The sequence below is a fragment of the Myotis nattereri genome (assembly GCF_964212035.1).
Source record: "Myotis nattereri genome assembly, chromosome: 9".
NCBI classification, from domain to species: Eukaryota; Metazoa; Chordata; class Mammalia; order Chiroptera; family Vespertilionidae; genus Myotis; species Myotis nattereri.
Window position 1 is genome coordinate 38,505,652 of NC_138084.1, and position 21,410 is coordinate 38,527,061.

Consider the following 21,410-nt stretch of genomic DNA (forward strand, 5'->3'; position numbering starts at 1 on the left):
GTCTGAAGCTGGGGGTCCCCTAATACAGGACCCTCCTTCCTCTTGGCTACCAGCCAGGGAGCAAACAGCTTTAAGACCAGCCAACCAGGAGGGGGCAACCATGTTTTAGAACGACAGTGTCTGGGGGCAGATGCCAAGGCCACTGAACTGCACCTCACAAAGGCGGAGTGGCCCCTGAGAGCTGATTCAGGTGCAGGATGTGTGTGTTCTGAAATTTAGAGAGAGAGCCACAATTCATTGCCCATCATCTGGTGCGCGCTGAGGCACGCAGTGATTTAGACACTGTACGAACCACTTTCGCGTTCAGCCTAGGCCAGGGGTGGGCAAACTTTTTGACTCGAGGGCCACAATGGGTTTCTTAAACTGGACCGGAGGGCCGGAACAAAAGCATGGATGGAGTGTTTGTGTGAACAAAGTAAACATCATTACATAAAAGGGTACGGTCTTTTTTTTTTATAGTTTTATTCATTTCAAACGGGCCGGATGCGGCCCGCGGGCCGTAGCTTGCCCACGGCTGGCCTAGGAGAACCAGAAGTAGGCAGAAGTCATTAAGATAAGTCCCATGCAAGCAAACCTGAACATATCCCACCCATACTGAATTGCAAGCTTCCACTTCATTTTATGAACTACTTTTCTCTCAGTGAAAGGGGTTGGGGTTGCAGGTGTTTGAGGCAGGCTCACACCATCCTGGATGGAGGAAGGAAGCAGGAACAGATCTAGAGTCCCCGTTGCCCCTGCTCCTCCAGGGTCTCCTGTGCCTGGGCTGGATCCTGACTCCCCAGTAGCTGCATCCAGATGGGGGCCCAACTCCCCAAGTAGAAGGCAAGGCCTGGGGAAGGAACTCCCAGCCAAGAACCCACCACCACCAAACATCTCATGCCTCTCCCCTCCCTGAGTGGCCAACAGGTGGCCAAGTGTCACCATATCACAACAAACCAAAGTCTTCCTTAGAATTTGCAGGTCACCAATAAATCACAGCTGCTCTTAAATGGTCATTTTAAGAAATAAGAAATACCTCTTGCTAGATCCTTACACTTGGGAGACAGCCTCTTAAATGATACAGAAAGCCTATCTCTTGGGGATAGTAGAGCAAGAACCATTAACAGCATTCTTTTTTTAAAGAAATCTTTTATTTATTATTATTATTTTATTTTACTGATTTCTTACAGAGAGGAAGGGAGAGGGACAGATTGTCAGAAGCATCAATGAGAGAGAAACATCGATCAGCTGCCTCCTGCACACCCCCTACTGGGGATGTGCCCACAACCAAGGTACATGCCCTTGACCGGAATCGAACCTGGGACCCTTCAGTCCTCAGGCCGACGCTCTATCCACTAAGCCAAACCGGTTATGGCATTTTTTAAAAATATATTTTATTGATTTTTTACAGAGAGGAAGGGAGAGATAGAGAGTTAGAAACATCGATGAGAGAGAAACATCAATCAGCTGCCTCCTGCACACCCCCTACTGGGGATGTGCCTGCAACCCAGGCACATGCCCTTGACCGGAATCGAACCCGGGACCTTTCAGTCCGCAGGCCGACGCTCTATCCACCGAGCCAAACCGGTTTTGGCCATTAACAGCATTTTAAAAAGGAAGAAGAAGAAGCAGAGGATGGAGGAAGATACACTAGCAAGTTGATGGCAGTGCGTAAATTCTCAATCACACCCCTTGTCAACCAGTAACAACTTTATAGCCAGACAGTCTTGAGTTGAAGCCTGGCCTCTGCTGCTAATGGCTGTAGGTCCTCAGACAAGTTGTTTAACCTCTCTGAGCCTCAATGGTCTCATCTATAAAATCAATATAAGCCAATCTCATTGTTATAACCAAGAGTAAACAAGACAGACCTCAAGTAAATACAGCAGATTGACGCCAAACATCTAAGTTAGCTACCCACTAAAACAGGGGTGGGCAAACTTTTTGACTCGAGGGCCACAATGGGTTCTTAAACTGGACCGGAGGGCCGGAACAAAAGCATGGATGGAGTGTTTGTGTGAACTAATATAAATTCAAAGTAAACATCATTACATAAAAGGGTACAGTCTTTTTTCCTTTTAGTTTTATTCATTTCAAACAGGCCGGATCCGGCCCGCGGGCCGTAGTTTGCCCACGGCTGCACTAAAACAATAGTAGCGAAATTTATTCTGAAAGACATAATCCCACAAGGACATAGTGAATATGTAGGAGACAGGGGGATCAGGCAACAGCTCTGCAGCAAGTGTGAAGAGGTAAGTGGTCCAGATTGGGGTGCTACCAAAAGCTCTGGGAGAGATTTCCTCAGTAAAATGAAATTAACAGAACACCTAATGCATCTGGATAGCTTTAAACACTTATATCATTGGTGAAGAATTTGTTTAATTCAATGATAAGAAAATAGAAAACCATGCCAGCCTGTGTGGCTCAGTGGTTGAGTGTCAACCCATGAACCAGGAGGTCACAGTTCTATTCCTAGTCAGAGCACATATCAGGTAGCAGGTTTGATCCCCAGTAGGGGGTGTGCAGAAGGCAATCAATCAATGATTCTCATTACCTCTCTCTCTCCCTTCTTCTCTGAGATTAATTTTTAAAAAAATGTTTTAAAAAAATAGAAAACCAAGCAAATGACAAAAGAACTTCATGGAAACAAAAGCAAAAGTAATTGTAGTCCTTACCATGAAACACCACATACTGCTCTCACTGGAACACATTAGCAGGATGGGGGTGAAAAGAGCGCGTGAGGAATGAGGGTATGATTGGGAAAAGAGCTAACTCCTCACATCTAGAGTGGAAACTCAGAAGTCACCAGATAAGGACAACTGAAAAAATAATAAAGTAGCAGAACAAGTATTTTTTAGTGATATGGATTTTAAAAAAAGAATTTTAAGTGGCTACATCTGAGGAAGAGCAATGGAGGGGGGGTGGGAGGGGAGATAGCTGTGCTAACATGTCATTTATAATTATTTGACTTTCTAAATTGTGTAGATATATAATATTGATAAAAATAAAAAACAATAAAAAAAGATTTTAAACGATGTGTGTGATGTGCCTTGCACAGAGCGGAGACTTAAAGTGTGCCCCTTTCTCCTCCTGGGCAGGTGTCTGCTAGTTACTTGCTTCGAGTTTAACCGACATTATGTCACTTAATCCCCACTCACCAGTTAGGAATCATTCTGCCCCTTTTCCAGATGAGCAAACAGATTAGTAACTTGCCTGAGGATGCACACGCTCTTCCTGTTCTTCCACTTTGCCTCTCAGACAGGAACCCAGGGGAGGGTTTTGAGCACAGGAGGACCTAGCTTACCTTCTAAAAGGGACACTTTGCATGGGAACAATCTAAGTGTTCCATCACTGGAAGAATTGGTAAAGATTTCCATAAAAAAGGAAATCTTACCATTTGCAACAACATGGATGGGCCGTAAGGGTGTTATTCTAAGTGAAATAAGTCAGACAGAGAAAGACAAATAATACCAGGTTATTTCATATGTGGAATCTAAAAAAAAATAAACAAACAAAACAAACTCATAGATACAGAGAACAGATTGGTGGTTGCCAGAGTGGAAGGGGGTTAGGGGAGGGTAGAATGGGTGAAGGGGATCAACTGCAAGTGATGGATGGTAACTAGACCTACGGTGGTGATCACCATGTACTGTATACAAATATTGAATTATAATGTTGTACACCTGGAATATATATAATATTGTACATCAATTTTACACAATAAAAAATGTTAAGTAAATGAAAATAAAAGAAACATGGCCTGAGGGCAGGGGTTGGGGTGCTGCAGCAGAGAGCACAGGGAAACCAGGAAAGAATGAGGTGATAAATATTCTAATCCTTGACAAATGTTGAGGACAAAGCCTACTGATAGATTGGACATGGGCATGAGAGGGAGGAGTCAAACAGGACGATAAGACAAGGTTTTCACCCTGAGCCTCTGGGAGAGTAGGGAGGACTTCAGGAGCCACAATGTGTGTGTGTGTGAGGGGGGGGGGGGGGGGGAAGGGGGATAATGAATCAGGAAATTGGGTTTGAAAATGTTTAAGATATCTAAGGACACCTAGGAAGACATGCTGAGAAGGCATTTAAAAACCCAAGTCTGATGTTCAGAGAGAGGTTTGGGCTGCCGATAACTATTTGGGAGTCATCTGCATAAAGATGGTATGTAAAACTGCACGAAGTAACAAGTAGTGTAGACACAAAAAAGATGAAGGAAGAGGAAGAGGAGAAGGACCAATACAGGGACTGAGAGCATCAGCCAGAACTGAGAAAGTGGTGCCCTAGAAGCCCAAAGGAGGGTTCAGGGTGGAGGATGCAATCAGGGGAGCCAACTGCTGCTGAGTCAGACTAGAGCTCATCCTCTCTCCAAACTCCTGCTGCTGGTGATCTCATCTCATCTGCGCCCACAGCCTCACCTGTGCCTGCATGACCTCATCCTAGCCTCCAAGCAGCCTCTCCATTCACCTGAGGTAAAGATTCCCCTAGCTCAGTAGTCCTCAGACTTCGGTGTTTATATCAGAATCACAAGCACAGAGACCAGACTCATTTAAGTAGCAGAGGGCCTGACCTTCGTATGCTGACCTAGCTCCTCAGGTGATTCTAAAATCGACCTAAATGATCAGAAGAATGGCTGATCGAATGCAGACACAGCTCCCAACCACTCACTCTTCTGCTTAGAAAGTATCCGGGTAGAATGCATGCCTTTTACCATATGGCCACAAACTCCTTGGCTGCATCTTTAACTTCCATCATACCCCTTCATGAACCTCTGCCCTGTCCTTCCAAATGCCTTACCTTCCCCGGGCAGATTCTAATGGTTAGTTCACTGAGGCACCTGCTTTCCTGCTTCATGCCCAGGGATGAAAGCAGCTGTGCACAGCCTTATCCTCTGCAAGCCTTGCATGCATTCAGGCCCCTGGGGGCATCCCCCATTCTGTAAGCCCTGAAGAAACTATTCCTTATCAGTGGGCAGCTGAGGAGGCCTGGAAGACAATGAAGGCTGGGAGGAGGGAGGTGGCCCCACATCCTTCCCCATGTTCTCACACTCCGTGGGCCCCAACAGATGGTCGTCCTCAGCAGATGGTGCTGCCCATCCCACCTCAGTGATGCCACCACAGTCACCAAGCCAGAAACCTGGGAGTCATCCCTGGCCTTCCCTTCTGTCACCCACACCCAGTTGGTCACCATGTCTGGTAAAGTCTCTTCCTCACCCCTTCTCAGAACTGTCCCCTCATCTTCACCTGCCCAGCTTCAGGCCACATCATTTCCCATCAGAGTGACTGCAAGGCTTCCAGACCGGTTTTCCTCCTGCAGCCTCACCCCCACACACCTCATCTTCCACATTGCTGCCAGGAGGATGGGTCTATTTCACAAATCCCGTCAAGGCACCCCAGCGCTTGCGCAGCTCTTCCCCAGCTTCCTGTGACCCGAGAGGAAGTTAAGGACCCAAAAGATAGTCAACACCCTGCGCTCTGTAGTCAGGCTTGCATTTGGACCCACATTCTCCCCATCAGGGGCTTCGTCCTTGGACAAGTTCCTCCATGTCACTGGGCTTCATGTTCCCTGATTATAAAATGTGGGTGAAAATGTACACATTGTGGGATTGCGGGAATTCAGTGAGATGATGCATGCAGAAGTCCTTTTCACATAACTGGGAGGGCGTGTGCAACCACAGCAGTGATAATCCTCTCAGTCCTATCTGGCCCCCACCTTGAGCACCAACCATTACAACAGCCAAGCTATCCGCACCCTGCCTGCTTTCATACTGAGGCTTCCTCACTATGCCATGTTTTACCCCAAGACCCCCAATCCAGCTGCTCTATTCCCACTCCTCTTCCAAGGCCCAATTCCAGCATCATGACTCCAGAGATCTTCTCCGTTCTACACACAGAACTGATGGCTCCTGATTCAGTCCTCCTCTCCACCTCACCACAGGCTTCCCTCAACATCTGGAATGCACCAGAACAAGGGCCACTTCTGTGTGCAACTCCTTTGTCTGAATGGTAAGCTTCTAGTGGGCAGGGCCATGTTTCTGAGCCCAGAGCTCAGCTGAGACCTGGCACAGAGCAGGTGGTCAGATTCCATCTGTTGGGGAAGAAAATCTGTTGGAGAAGACCATCCACTGGGGAAGACCATCTGTTGGGACCCTTATCTGCCTGAGGGAGGCAGTGGAGACTGACCAGGGCCAAAATTCCTCTCTACCTGTAGATCTGTGAAATAAGTTATCTGCTTCCAAAATACAACAGGACAGGTAATAGAGGATAGACATTCCCATTCCAAGGGGGAGGGGGGAGAGGGAAAGAGCTAGTGGCTCCCAGGGGTGGCAGGCCACCTCTGCCCGGATCACAGGCCTGGAGCTTGGAGGCCTGACTGAAGTCCTGTCCAGTCCTGAGGTCTTTGTCTTCACAGGCTTGACAGCACACCTGGCCTCAGAGCAGGACACAGAGACACCCACTCCGGATCAGGACCAAAGGACAAGCCACAGGTACTAACTTTCCATCAGGAGAGAGGAACCAGACACAGAGACATCAGGCAGGGCAGAGGGGAGTTGGAGCAGGGCCAAGGGACCAGGATGCTGAGAAAGCTGCTATCAGAACTGCTGGGTGGCCCCAGTTGGTTTGGCTCAGTGAAGTGTTGGCCTGGGGACTAAGGGTCCCTGGTTCAATTCCGGTCAAGGGCACGTACCTCACCTCAGTTGCAAGCTCACCATGTGTGTGAAGGCAAACAATCAATGTGTCTCTCTCACAACGATGGAAGGGCAAGAAATATCGCATCTGTCCCCCACCCTTCCACTCTCTCTAAAAATCAATGGAAAAATATCCTCAGGTGAGGGTTAACAAAAAAAAACACACACACACAACCCCCCCCCCCCCCAAAAAAAAGAGTTGTGGATGCCTCCAGTGACTATCTGAGCCTAACAAAGAGAACAGGTGGAGTCGATGTCTTTTGTCAGTGAATAGACGCTTAGGGAGCCTAAGAAAAGCTACACAGGAGAAGAGAAGAATGTTGCTGAAGGTGAACAAGCATGCTTAGCTCGTCCCCATCTAACCATGGCATCAGTGACTCCTAATAACAGACATTTGTTTAAAGCTTTCATCTTCGGAAATTATTTTCACACGCCAGGCCCTCATTCCCACCTAAGCACCCCAGACCAGGCTGTTCTGAGCTGCCAGCCAGTTAAGCTGAGACCAGACCAGTGGGGCCCAAGATCTTTCTGAATTGATGAAAGGACCTCAGCCTAGGAGCAGGCTGGCAGTGCCGGGTGGCGGCGGGGGACAGATGCGATATTTCTTGCTTAGCATCTTTTTCCCGTTGTGCCAGATTAGTGCGCTGTATGCACTGGGCATTCCCAGCCACTCCCTGCTGGGCGAGGTCCAAAGATCCCTAAGAACATCTGTGCTGGAGCCCAGCTCTCCCGAACCCACTGGCTGCTTCTGGCCCTTCCATTCAGAGCCCAGCCCAGCCCAGCTCCTGTGACATGTCACTGCTCCAACACCAGCCTCCTTTGGCACATCCATACCCAGATGCTTCCACTTAAGCACTTACCCAAAAAGTTCAGGCCCTTCTCACCAAACCACAGCCCTTTAAACAGATCCCAGACAGCTCTTCCATCAACATGTAATAATAGCAGGAGACTCAGTCGCACAGCTGAACCCCCACCCCGCCCCTGCTCAAGAATGCAAGGAACAGCAGCATCGGGCACCGACACCTCACCTCCAGGGCCCAGGAGGCCAGGCTTCCTCCCAGCTCAGTGTCCCCCGCACTCAGGAGCACGAGCAGCATCCTGCCTCCTACTTGAAATGACAAGCTTCTTAAGAGACACACCACCCAAAGCCATGAGCAGGGATACCCCGAGCCCGGCCCACAGGAGGAGCGTGGGCCCTGGCCAGGAAATGGGTGCCATGGCTCACACCCACCCAGCCCTTCTGACCTGGGCTAGCGGAACACTGTGGAGCTGATGTGGAGTTTCCCGCGGTGTCCTTGCTTAGCACTTTCAAACACCTGCCTCACCTTCCTCTGACTATGCTCACCTTCCAGTTCTGCACTTGACATGCTGCCCCAAGCTGGTCCTTTTCCCTAACTCAGGGGATTAATGTCGTAAAGAGGCCATGACAATCTCATGCGCCTTAACTCAAGCCTGTGGAGGAATGGTTTGGGCAGATCTCAAAAGACAACAGATGCAGGTGCTCCAGCACGGATAGGGATGGGAGATGAGGCTAAGAGGAAGGAATCTGTGGCCTCTGGAAAGTGTGAGAGGGAAGCCAGACAGTGTCCATGTAGCTTATCTTCAAGGGGACCCTGCCCACTGCCAACCCCCTTCGACTCTTTTACAAGATAGTATTTCACTGGAAATGAGATGCATGGAACAGAAAAGAATTGTCATAAAAATGCATGATCCATAAGAATCAATCTATTATTGTTGTTAGATGTTTGGCCATTTAATAAATACTATTTGCCCCCTATTATCAGTAAAACCTTTGCTAGTAGATGCTATGAGGGAATAAAAAAAGAATGTTAAGACTAAGTTATTTATCCACCAAGGGCCAAAAATCTTTCATCTCTCATCGATGTCAAGTAGAACATGAAGGTTGCATGTAGAATTGGACATCTATCTGGGATCCATGAGCCAAAACCAACAAACTTTGCCTTTTTCCAATTTAGACTTCAGAAATTCATAAATTAATTAATGATCTAATTCTAAAGCAGCCATGGTATCCCTTTGTGAGAAGAAAAACATCATTTCCCTGAAATTCCCATCATCTCTAAAATTAAGTTCAGATGGCACTTAGCTGCTAATATTTCTACATTGTCACTAGCTCATTGAGCAAGTAACATGTAAAACATCACATAAAGTTCATTTCAACGACAAGCTGAGTTTCAAAAATTGACCATTTGCCAATCATTTCATGGATAATACGGCTCACCTCATTATCCTCTCATTCAAGATAATGAATATTCTAGGGGAAGAGTGTGAGTGACAGGCACCATAGAGGTCCTGGGATCCTGAGGGAGAAGGACACATACATGGCTGTATGCCTGGGAGAGGGAATGCTCAGGGCAGGGCAGCAGGAGGAAGGAACAACAGTGCAATGTGGGCAACCTAGAAGGCTTCACATAGCGAGAGAGACTTCTCCAGCTCGACAGCAGGCAGAAATGCATTGCAGGAGGAGCTGGGAGGGAATGAACATACTGTATAGCTCTGTGTGGTCAGAGAACTGGGAAAGAATGGCACCAAATGAGGCTGGGACCAGCTTGTGAAGGGTCCCTCACCTCATTTCACCGCTAGAACTTGACCTTTATCCATTGGGCAATAGGGAACCACTGAAAGTAGCTATCTGGAAGAGGCCCTTCTTCTCCAGCAATAACGAAAAAGGAGCCCAGCTGGCATGGCTCAGTGGATGAGCATCAACCTATGAACCAGGATCATAGTTCAACTCCAAGTCAGGGCACATGCTGGGGTTCCAGGCTCGATCCCCGGGGCGGGGGGGGGGGGGGCGTATGCAGGAGGCAGCCAATCAATGATTCTCTTTCATCATTGACGTTTCTATCTCTCTCTCTCCTTCTTCCTTCCTCTCTGAAATCAATCCTATCTAATAAAAGAGAAACATGGTAATTAGCCATACGTCCGCTACCCTTCCCATTGGCTAATCAGGGCGATATGCAAATTAACTGCCAGCCAAGATGGCGGCCGGCAGCCAGGCAGCTTGAAGCGAACATGAGGCTTGCTTGCTTCAGTGACGGAGGACTCCACGTTCCCCGCCTGCTGCTGCCGGCCTCTGAGCTTGCAGTTTGAAACATTGTTACAAATATAGAAGCTAAACAAAACACCGGAAACCTGCTTTCAGCCAGCCGGGATCTCAGAGCTGGAGTTGGAAACAGTGTTTCGATTATAGAGCCCAAACAAACCAGATACTGCTTTCAGCAGCGGAGGCCTAAGAGCTGGAGCCAAGCCTCAGAGCTAAATCTGGCCCAGAATAAAAAAAAAAAAGAAAAAAAAGGAGCGGTTGGGAGCTTCAGTCACCCACCAGCCTGAAAACAGCCCTCAGCCCCTCACCCAGACTGGCCAGGCACCCCAGTGGGGACCCCCACTCTGATCCAGGACACCCTTCAGGGCAAACCAGCTGGCCCCCACCCATGCACCAGGCCTCTATCCTATATAGTAAAAGGGTAATATGCCTCCCAGCACTGGGATCAGTGGAGCCGCAAGGCCTCCCGGCACCGGGATCAGCGTGACAGGGGGCAGCGCCCCAACCCCCTGATTGGCCCTGCCCTGAGCATGACTAGGGGTGGTGCCGCAACCTCCCCATCGACCCTGCCTTGAGTGTGACAGGGGGCGGTGCCCCAACCCCCCAATCGGCCCTACCCTGAGTGTGACTGAGGTTGGCATCGCAACCTCCCAATCCGCCCTGCTCTGTGCATGACAGGGGGCAGCGCCCCAACTCCCCAATCAGCCCTGCTCTGAGCCCGACCAGGGGCTGCACCTAGGGATTGGGCCTGCCCTCTGCCACCTGGGAGCAGGCCTAAGCCAGCAGGTCGTTATCTCCCGAGGGGTCCCAGACTGCGAGAGGGCACAGGCCAGGCTGAGGGACGCCCCCTCCCCTCCCCGAGTGCACAAATTTTTGTGCACCAGGTCTCTAGTAACATATAATAAAATAACATAGAAGGATGCAAGGACCTGAGGGAAGGGTCCTTGTCAGAGGAGCTCGCAGGGCTCTCAGAACTCCCCTTCTCTGAGTGTAACAGGCTAATGGCAGCCTGTCGCCTCCACCTGCCTACCTCAGGAACCCTGAGGCACCCTCCCACTTCTCTTTCACCACCCCCTCATTCTGGATAGCGAGGATGAGGCTTCTCTCCTTCGGCCCCATCAGCTCTGTGCACATCAGCAGGCTGCTGTCAGCATGCAGGATCATCCCCTGAAACTCTGCCTGCCTCTCTCCATCCACTTCCCAGCTCTCACTGCACCTGCTCCCCTGCTCCCTCTGCCTCTCTGGCCACAACTTGCCCTGACTCTCCCCCTGCCTGGCAGGCCGGCTCGGGTGTCTTCTTCCTTTTGCTCCAAGATGCTTAACAATGCACACAGCTCCATCAGACACTGTGCACCCAGACCTTTAATCTCCTGTTTCCTTCTTATCAGACTCCTCCTCGACAGCAAACTACCACGTATCTTTCTTTGGCAAGGAATGGAATCCTATAATTCCCTTTCTCTTCACCCCAAATTTCCTCTCCGCTCTCTGATCCCCTAATCTCTCATCGCAGAGGCCCGACCTCTTAATTGTTCCCTCTCTAAGCTGAGTATGCATCTCCCCCTTTCCTGCTCTTTCCTCTCAACCCACAAATATTAAAGTCTCAGCTATCCTAAAACCCTTCCTTCGGCCCTACATCCCCGGCTATCATTTCATGTTTCAGCTCCCTTCTCTGACACCTTGTGTGATATTTCCACCCACGCACGCTGCCGCTGCTCTCTCGTCTACTGAGCTATTTCAGTTCTTATTCCTTGAGAGGCAGTCTAGGGGGGGCTTAAAGCTGGAGGCAGGCTGCCTGGGTGAGACGTTTCTGACATCACTCACAATGTGTCCTGGGGCAAGACTCTTACTCTCTGTGCCTCAGCTGCCTCACCTATAAGATGAGCAGAATCAAAGTACCCACCCAGAGGTGGTGGTGAAGGTCAAAGGAGTTAATGCAAGTGAAGCAGTGAGAGCAGCCGGTGGCCAGTGCCGGCTGCAGTTGCTCTCCGTGGCACCTCACTAGTGGGAAACCCCGAGACACTCTCTTTCCTTGGCATTTGGGACAAGGTGCTCTCTGGGTTCCTCCCCAGCTTCCACTCCCCGTTCCAGGGCAGATTCTGTGCTAGGTCTCTTTTTCTTTCCTTCTATAGTCTCACCCTGGACCATCCATATTTCATCTCCATGTTCACGATTCATAAAACTACACTGCTTTGGTGAGCTCTAGACCAAAATATCCAAATACTCATCAGCTCACTGACTACTTCCTAGCAGCCCCCGAGATGCAGCATTCTCAGAAACTCTCAGCATGGTCCTGCCCTGGCTTGGTAGCTCCTATGGCCTTGAACTCTGCCCTGCATCCCCTGTGACCCCTCCCTCACCTTCCGACAGCTGACAAGTCCCTGTGAACGGCTCCTGCAAGGACGCTCTTCTCCATCTCACTCTCTCCACTCCAGCTGCCCAGCCTGAGTTCAAGTATTCAGAGCCTAGGCATTGAGGCCTCCTCTCACCTGAGCAACACCTGGACCCTCCCACTGCAGTCCCGGCTCATGACGTGGCATTCAAGGCATCTCTTAGCTAAATGGGCTGTCCCCAAACTGTCCTGGACTCACGGTGGTAATAACAACGGCTGTCGTTTATTCAGCACTCTCCCTGCACCGAGTCACGTGTTTATATGTATCTCACAGGCCAATATTCTTAACTGATATTTTACAGACAAATTTTACAGACAAGGAAACTGAAGCTTGGAGATATTAAGTAACTTAGTCAAATCACACATCCGGGAAGAAGTAGAGATGGGATTTGAATCCAGACGATCTGGCTCTAAGGTCATGTTCTTAATCACTACACAGCACTTTCTCACCAAGCCTGGCTACCTCCAACCATGTTCTTCTGAGTTTCTGCTAAGCCAACCACAGGAGTGCCTTCTCATTTTGCTGTGCTTTCTTCATGCTGCCTCCTCAAGCTAAAGGTCTCTTCTCTGGTCTCCATCCATCAGAACTAATTTTTTCAAGGTCCAGATGATTCTCCTTCCTCTATGACGGCATCCCCACCCTACCTGTCCGACAGAACTGCTTAGACCCACGACCCATGCTCACACCTCCATTTCATTTGTTTCGCGGTGCCCTGGGGATACCCAATGGGAGGACACTGACATCCTCTCTGTCCAGGGCCTCCTCACCTAGGGGCAGCTAAGTATCTGATTGGTGGGCATGAGAGAAGGAACTGAGCATGTGCAGCCCAGCCATCCTTCTCTCTCTTTCTCCGGAGCTGCCTTGCCAGGAGGAGGCCTGCATTCACCCAGGTCCCGGATAGAGATGGGTATGCTAACTCAGCGAAGAGATGCATTGGGAACCCTACTGGCCATGTTCTCGAACACCTTTATAGCCCTAGAACAGATATTTTGGTCTCTGACTCCCAGTCTTTTTTTTTTTTTTTTCATTTTACTTTTTTTATTAAGATATTACATATGTCTTCTTCTCCCCCCATCATTCCCCCCGTCTTATTTTTTAATTGGTGCCAAACTCAGAGGGCATTGAAGGGGTATAAATAATTACCACATCCCCCACCAAATCTGTGTCACTATCAGTAAAAGAAGAAGTGGTTGCCCTAGCCAGTTTTGCTCAATGGATAGAGCATCGGCCTGCAGACCAAAGGGTCCAGAGTTCAATTCCGGTCAATGGCACGTGCCTTGGTTGCAGGCTCCAGCCCAGATCCTAGTCAGGGCGTGTGCAGGAGGCAACCAATTGATGTGGTTCTCTCACATGGATGTTTCTCTCTGTCTTCCCCTCTCCCACTCTCTCTAAAAAGATCAACAGAAAAATATCCTCGGATGAGGATAAACAAAGAAGAAGAAGGAGGAGGAGGAGGAGGAGGAGGAGGAGGAGGAGGAGGAGGAGGAGAAAAACTGGTCACTGTTGCTCTATTTGACACATTGGTGACCAAGAAGGAATCTCTGGGAGTCAATTCCTGATCACTAGCAAGGAGGCCCCCACAGCATCCTGAGTGACAGCCCTACCCAGCCATGCGGCGCCTCTGTCTGGGAGCCCGGCTCCCCAGCAACCTGCACATGACCCTGTAATTCACTTTCCCAGGTAGGGTAATGCCAGGAAGGAGGGCTGGGAGGGCAGGCGTTTGTGTTGTGGCCACTGGACAACGCCTGCCAAAGTGAATTAGTCCACTGGTGCCTGGTTTATAGATTAGCCTTGTCGGTTTGGTCAGCATGAATCAGGCTCTCAGGCCACAAGTACATGTCAATGAACAGATAAGGAGGAGTCTCTGATCCTGCAAACCGCCCCAAGCAGTCTTTACCTCTTATTCTCTGCTGTCCACACCTGCAGGCCCCACGGCAGAGAGAACCTACCCCCTGACAGGAGCCTGCCGCAGTGTGTCTCACAACCCCTTCAAAGAAAGAACACACCCTTCAAAGAAAGCTCCCACCATCCTCCTCTCTCTCTCTCTCTTTCTCTCTCTCTCTCTCTCTCTCTCTCTCTCTCTCTCTCTCTCTCTCTCTCTCTCACACACACACACACACACAGATTTACCTCCAGGGAGGAACAAATGGACATCGAGTCATTTCACTTCCTCAACCTGAAGATAGACAAATTCAAAGAAATGCTTCAAATATAGCCTCAACCCAACTACTTCCAAGAAGTTTCAGGTCAAAACCACCACCTAAAAAATATAACCAGCCAGGAGTCCATTAGAGCTGGGTAATGGGTAAGGAGATTCGCTATACCTTCCTTCTACTTTTGTATAGGCTTGATTTTTTTTTTCAGTAAAAGATTAAACATTCACACATACCACTTAGGGAGCCTGGATTTTCCAGAGGGAGTCACAGGACCCCACCTTCCCTTGCTAGGGACCAGCAGAACTGAGATTTGAACCTAAATTCCTGATGACTCATGTGGTGATCTTCCTACAGTGCCATTCCGACTCCCTGAAGGTCCTAATATCTAACCAAACTCTCATCTCCCATCCTTCAGCCCCACCGCCTCTCACCTGGACCGCCAAAGCTGCCTCCTCTTGGCTTCTTACTTCTAGCTGACTCTTCCTCGACCACCTCTTTCCCAGTGCAGACAGGATAAGTTCCGTAAAGCTCGTGACATCATTACTCTGCCCCCAAACCTCCCATGGCTCCCACCATTTTAGGAACAAAGCTGTCTTCTGGAGCTTGGCCACCAAACTTCTCCAACAGGCCCACACTCCCAGCGCACATCTCGCCTCGCTCTCAGGTCCAGTCACGATGGGCCGCTGCCTCATCCCTAAATCCAGAAAGATTTTCCCGTTTTCTCTATTTCCTTTGTTTAGGATGCTTTTATCCATTTATACTATCAAGTTCTACCCATTCTAAGGCTTTCTAACACATGCGCCAACCCCAGGAAACCTTTCCTGACACCACTACCCCCAGTGCTTGAGTGCTGAATGCCTCCACTCTGTTCCTGCCATACCTGGCACCCACCTTTATCATCTCACTTACATGCTGTTTATACGATTCCTCGATCTATCTGTCTCCCCTCCTAAATTAAGAAGCTTGAGAGCAAGGAGTATGTGCTAGTCACCCTTCTATCCTCAGAGCCCTGCAGCGAACCTGACACAGGTGCACGCTTGGTAAATGTTGGCTGGCACAAAATGTTCAAGGTGTGTGTCTCTGAGTGGTGAGAAAAGGGAGAAGGGAGGGGGTGGGGGAGGTCAGCTTCCTGAAATCAGGGTAGGGAGTTGTCCATAGCAGCCTCTCCAGTCTCACTCTCTCCAGCCTGATACTCGGAGTGGAGGCAGCTCTACCATATGAAGAACTTGGCTGTGCTTGGGCCTGGCATGAGCAAGACACATAATAGATGAATGCAATTATGCTCCCAAAGGACCAACAGAAGAGGATGTAACTGCCCCTGACAGATGATAAAACCAGGCATTTCTCCTCCTCCTATTATTTTAGAATGCTAAGTGACAAGAAAAAAAAGAGATCTGAATTGGAAAATCTTCTCTATCATCTAGAGCAGCGGTTGCCAATCGGTGGTTCGCAGACCACTGGTGGTCCATGAGGTCTTAAAGGTAGGCAACCGCTGGTCTAGAGTGTTCAGGTGCCTCCTGCATAACCTTAGCCTGCAGCTAGCTACCTCCTACAAGCCTCCCAAGCTACCTGGGGAGGAGCACAGGCTCCGCAACTTAGCAGGCTCTAGGCCAGTGGTCGGCAAACTCATTAGTCAACAGAGCCAAATATCAACAGTACGACGATTGAAATTTCTTTTGAGAGCCAAATTTTTTAAACTTAAACTATATAGGTAGGTACATTGTTATTAACTTAATTAGGGTATTCCTAAGGCTTAGGAAGAGCCACACTCAAGGGGCCAAAGAGCCGCATGTGGCTCGCGAGCCGCAGTTTGCCAACCACGGCTCTAGGCAAATGCTAACTGAATTCATCAAAATTTAGTCTGTATTTTGAATATTCATTTCAACATTTGCTAAACATTTTAATTTTGAATCAATGAAATAGTTTTTTCTTTTGAATTAAAAAAAAATATTTAGCCCTAACCGGTTTGGCTCAGTGGATAGAGCGTCGGCCTGCGGACTGAAGGGTCCCAGGTTCGATTCCGGTCAAGGGCATGTACCCTGGTTGTGGGAACATCCCCAGTGGGGCGAGTGTAGGAGGCAGCTGATTGATGTTTCTCTCTCATCAATGTTTCTAACTGTCTATTCCTCTCCACTCCTCTCTGTAAAAAATCAATAAAATATATTTAAAAAAAAAGTTTAAACCAGTAGGAGACCAAAGAATTTCCTTAAAGACAGGCAGGCTGTGTGCACTGGCAACAGCAGCCTGGCTCCTGCCTCGGTTAGAGAAGGGGGCTTCCTCTGTGGGCCTGGGCTGGATGTTGTTAGCAGGGTATTAGCACCTCTGTCTCCACTGGAGGGTTGAGGAGCACATGGGAACCAGATGAAGACACCACACAGAACCCACTGCTGACAGCCCAGGCTACAGGGGACCAGCTCTGCCTGGACTTCCCTGGGCTGAGCCTTTGGACAAGGCCAGTCAAGCCTCCTCCACTGGCAGGGCTGGGGCCCCGTCCTCCCTTGGCAGGACCAGCAGTGAGTGCCTCTCCATCCCTCACCATGACACTGAGCCTTGCCCAATGAGGGTTTTGGAAATATCCTGTTATGGGCTAAATTATGTCCCCCTTCCCCAAAGTCATATGTTGAAGTCCTAACCCCCAGTACCTCAGAATATGACCGTGTCTATATATATAAAAAGCCTGTAATGACCAGAACGACTGGCCGCTATGACGCCCACTGTGGTCAGTGAACCAGCCTGATCTGGGGGTGGGGCTGTTCGACCAACCTCCCGCGGCCCCTCCCCCCAGCCGGCCCTGCCCCCGATCGGCCCTCCCCACCCCATTTGGGGATGGAGCCAGCCGGCCCACTGCCCACAGCCCCTCCCCATGGCTGGCCCCACTCCCAATCAGCCCCCACTAACCTGATCGGCCTGCAGCCCCTCCTCCCAGCCAGCTCCACCCCCAATCACCCCCCCCCCCAAACCAATCTGGGGTGGGGCTGGCTGGTCAACCTCCCACGACCCCTCCCATGGCTGCTGACCCCCAATTGGATCCCCACCCCATTTAGGGGTGGAGCAGGCTGGCCCACTGCCCACAGCCCCTCCCCACGGCTGGCCACGCCCCCAGTCATCCCCCCCCCCCCACCAGCCAATCACCTGTGGCCTCTTCCCCCAGATGACCTGCCAGCCAACCTCCTGCCGTCTCTTCCTCCCACCTAGATCCACCCCGATTGGGGCCGGGCCAGCTGGACCCCACCTGTGCATGAATTTGTGCACTGGGCCTCTAGTTTAGAAATAAGATTTTTAAAGGGGTAATTAAGTGAAAATGAGGTCATTAGGGTGGGCCCTAATCCAATATGACTGCTGTCCTCATAAGGACACAGATGGGTACAGAGGGAAGACTTTGGGAAGGCACAAGGAGTAGATGGCTATCGAGAAGCCAAGGAGAAGGGCCTCAGAAAAGAACCAAACCTGCCAACACCTTGATCTTGGATTTCTAGCCTTCAGACTTGTGAGAAGATAAATTTCTGTTCTTTAATCCACCCAGTCTGCGGTACTTGGTTACGGCATTCCCAGCAAGCTAACACATGCCCCGTGATCTTGAACACTCGGCGAGACCATCGGAAGAAGGTACAGTCCTCCCCAGAGCCATGGCCTCTGTTCTCACCCACGGGTGCCCCTTCCTCTTAGCTTAGGGAGACCTTGCTTCACATCTTCAAACCCTAACACCCCGGTAAGGCCACTACCTGAGAGTCCTTTATTTTCTTTGTAAGTCAGCTCTGAGACAGTTGTACCTGGGAAGCAAGATCACTTAGCAAGGCCAGACTTGGCAGCTGCAAGGGCGAGACCCCAGGGCCCCTCGACACGACCAGCTGTCAAACTGCATTCAAGGAGCCAAGAGCCCTGGGCCCAGCCCTCTTCTCTTCAAGCCAAGTCAGCAACTCCAGTGTATGCTGGGGGAGGGAGGGGCGGGCAGGGCTGGGCCCCTACCCTCAGCTCACCAGTCATAAGACACTTGCCACCTGGGATCACTTCCCTCCCCTAAGAGCACTTAGGCCAGAGTGAGGTTGAGGGACTTTCCCAGGAAAAGTGACCCAGGAATCCCCCATTTGTACACAAACTCCTGCAGATCAAAGAGAGGCTGGCTGGGTGATTACACTGCTCCAGGTCTCCCCTCCCTGAGGGGCCCAGAGCTCTTGCTCCTGGAAGTCTGTCAGCCTGACCCCAGAGGATGAAAACCTCTGCCGAATCTCCTGGGGGCCTCTCTCCCTTTTCTCACCTCTTTTTGTCCATAAACCTGGGCCATTATTTTCCCATAGGAGAACTCCCATAGTTCCTCACACTCCAAGTGAAAGGTGGAGACATCTGTGTGATTCAAAAGAGCCATAGGAGGGGAAGGCAGTACTGATACCAGAGTCCCCACACCCAGCCCAGTCCACCCCAAGCCTTCTGTGACTCCTTTCTCATTCAATCCCCTGCAGGAGAGGAGCAGGATGCAGTGGAAAGAGTCCAAGCTTTGGAGTCAGACCGACTTGGGTCTAAATCCTGGCTCTACTACTTGGAGCTGGGTTAGTGTTTGACCTTGGATAATACATATTAACCTCTCAGGTTACTATGTAATGGAGATAAGAGCACCTGCCCCACACAGGGCTGGTCAGAAGGTTAGGAGAGAGATGACAGTCAAGGACTCACTCAGGGCCTGGCCAGTAAATAAGCAACATGGGCCCCTTCTCTCTCGGAGGATAGGGCCCTAACTGCACTATTCCAGAAGGTGGATTTAGCCAAGACCAAGACCCCTTATCAGGGCCTAAATGTTGAGATCCGGGGAAAATATATGATTTTGAGAAGTTGCCAAATCCCTTGCAGCTGGCTTCCCAATTAGGTAGATCTGGGGGGACAACCACTGTGCACAAGCTCTGAGTTTCCTATCTCTCTCTAGCAGAGTGAGACACCATCTCTCTCTAGTGTCTGCCAGGAAGGTTGGGCACCAGGCTCTTACAGCCTGCTCCTCAGTCACCCTACCAGTCTCCCCAGGCACCCAGCTTAGGGACAGTGAGCAGAGTTCATGATGATCAAGGCCCGTCCGAGCACAGGCCCCTGGCAGAGAAATCATAGCTGGGGAGATGACAGGAGAGACTCCAAAGGTGAAGGATGGAGCTGAGGCTGGGCTCTAGGGGCTGGGGAGAGGCAGGCCAGATCCTGACATGTGTGAAAGGCTGCAGCCTGGAGCAGGAGGAGTCTGGCCTCAGGCGGCCTACTGAACTCAGAGGTGGCCTGGAGAGACGACAGCCTGACAGCCTTATTGTACTTGTGACTCAGAGAAGCCCAATTGCTCCTAGTGGGCATCGCACATACAGAACACCCGGAGTTACTGAGGGAAGGTTTCCACACTCGGTGTGTAACCGAGATGCCGTGAGATGCGTCTCCGGCAGGGTCTTTCCCATGAACACCATTCGTCATTCAACTGGCACTAGGTTCATTTAAAATTCTCTTTCAATTATACTTAATCACGACATTTGAGGGCTGGATTTGTGACCCTGAAGTAGCTCTTGAGTTTCCAAAGTGCTCATGATTAGTAGGCAGGACATGGAGGTAGAGCTTTGTCCCACCTGAAGTCCCCTGAGTCACTGCAGCCCAAATACTAACTAGGGAGCCCCTCCCCCCAGCTTCCCAGGATGGTCTTAGGCTTGCTCTCTGGGCTGAGGGAAACTTTCCCAGGAGGAAGCCTGGAGCACCCAGGGCCACCCTGAGGACAGAAGCAAGGGCTGGGTCTGGGTTGAGCTCCAGGAGGGTTGGACAGAGGATGGGGCCCTGGGCAGACCTGTTCAACAATAAGAATGGGCTGGCTCTCTAAGGGCACAGGATCAGAAAGAACCCCAACTTCAGCAGGCGGCCACCACCAGTACCCACTTGCTCAGAGCCTAAACATGTCCCTGTAAAAACAATACTTTCCTTTCACACAGGTATCTCATCACCCACTCCACATCCCTGCATTGGCAGGCTCCCATTGCATTGGCAAACTCTTGGGGAACTCTGCCGACCGCTCCTCTCCACCCCCACAGCCCTGCCTGGGTCACTGCCCAGGTTACTCTGACTCCCATCCCTCACCTCACCCTTCCCACCCACTCCACGGTACCATCTTGCTTACCATCCCTCCATGGCTGACACCCTGGGGTCCCCAACAGGTGAAGTGGGTTGTAACTTGTTACTAATGATGAAGTAGCTAAAGCCAAGAATCTTTTTGTATAAATTAGAGAAGAACTCCCTATTATCTTTCCCCATTCTAATATACTTTCTTGAATGGGAAAGAAAATAGAGGAATTCTGCCAGGAAATCAGCAATTGCCTACAGTGCTCAGAGAGTAACAGTTTCCATGATGCCATGAACAACAATGCAACTTCCTACTAAATTCAAGATTTACGCTCTAAGCACACATATGTGTGTATACATATATATTTATTGGGGCTGGGTGTGCATTATAACAGTCTGGCCATGCCCACCAAATGCTTCTCCAAGATTAATGTTGTCTGACACATGCACACCAACCATCTTCCTTTCTCCACATGAAGAGCTGATCCTCACAGCAAACTTAAAACTAAATAATCTGGACTCCCAGCATGTGGCTACATAGGGTGGAAAGAATGAGGGTTAGGGACCGGGTAGACTGTGCAAAATTATCACCAAATAAGAAACCATGGGAAAGTCACTTATCCAGAGTCAGTTTCCTCCTCAGTTAAAGCCCTAAGAGGCTCTGTGCTCAGTGCTTGATGCATGGGGAGCACTTAATAGATGAACACTTCAATCCCTGGCTCCCTATGTGACCTCACTTACTCCTCAGTTCCAGCCAACCAAACCACTGGCTGTTTTCCACACATGCCCCATCATTTACCACCCCCACGCCGTTCCCTGGGCATCGCTGCTCCCTCTGCTAGAAATGCCCTTCACCCCCATAGAATGGGATGTTTCTGGTCCTGCCTTTCCTTCAAGATACATATCAAAAGCCACCTGATGCCCCAGTATTTGCTGTGTTTTCTCTACAGTTATCACTGCCTGTTTTGAGTAAGGGGTACAGTCCTTAAATTTCATCCAGGCAGGGGACATGTTTCATGCCTCTCATGTTCCCACCATCACAGTATTCAGCACAGAGATGATCAAAAATCATTCGG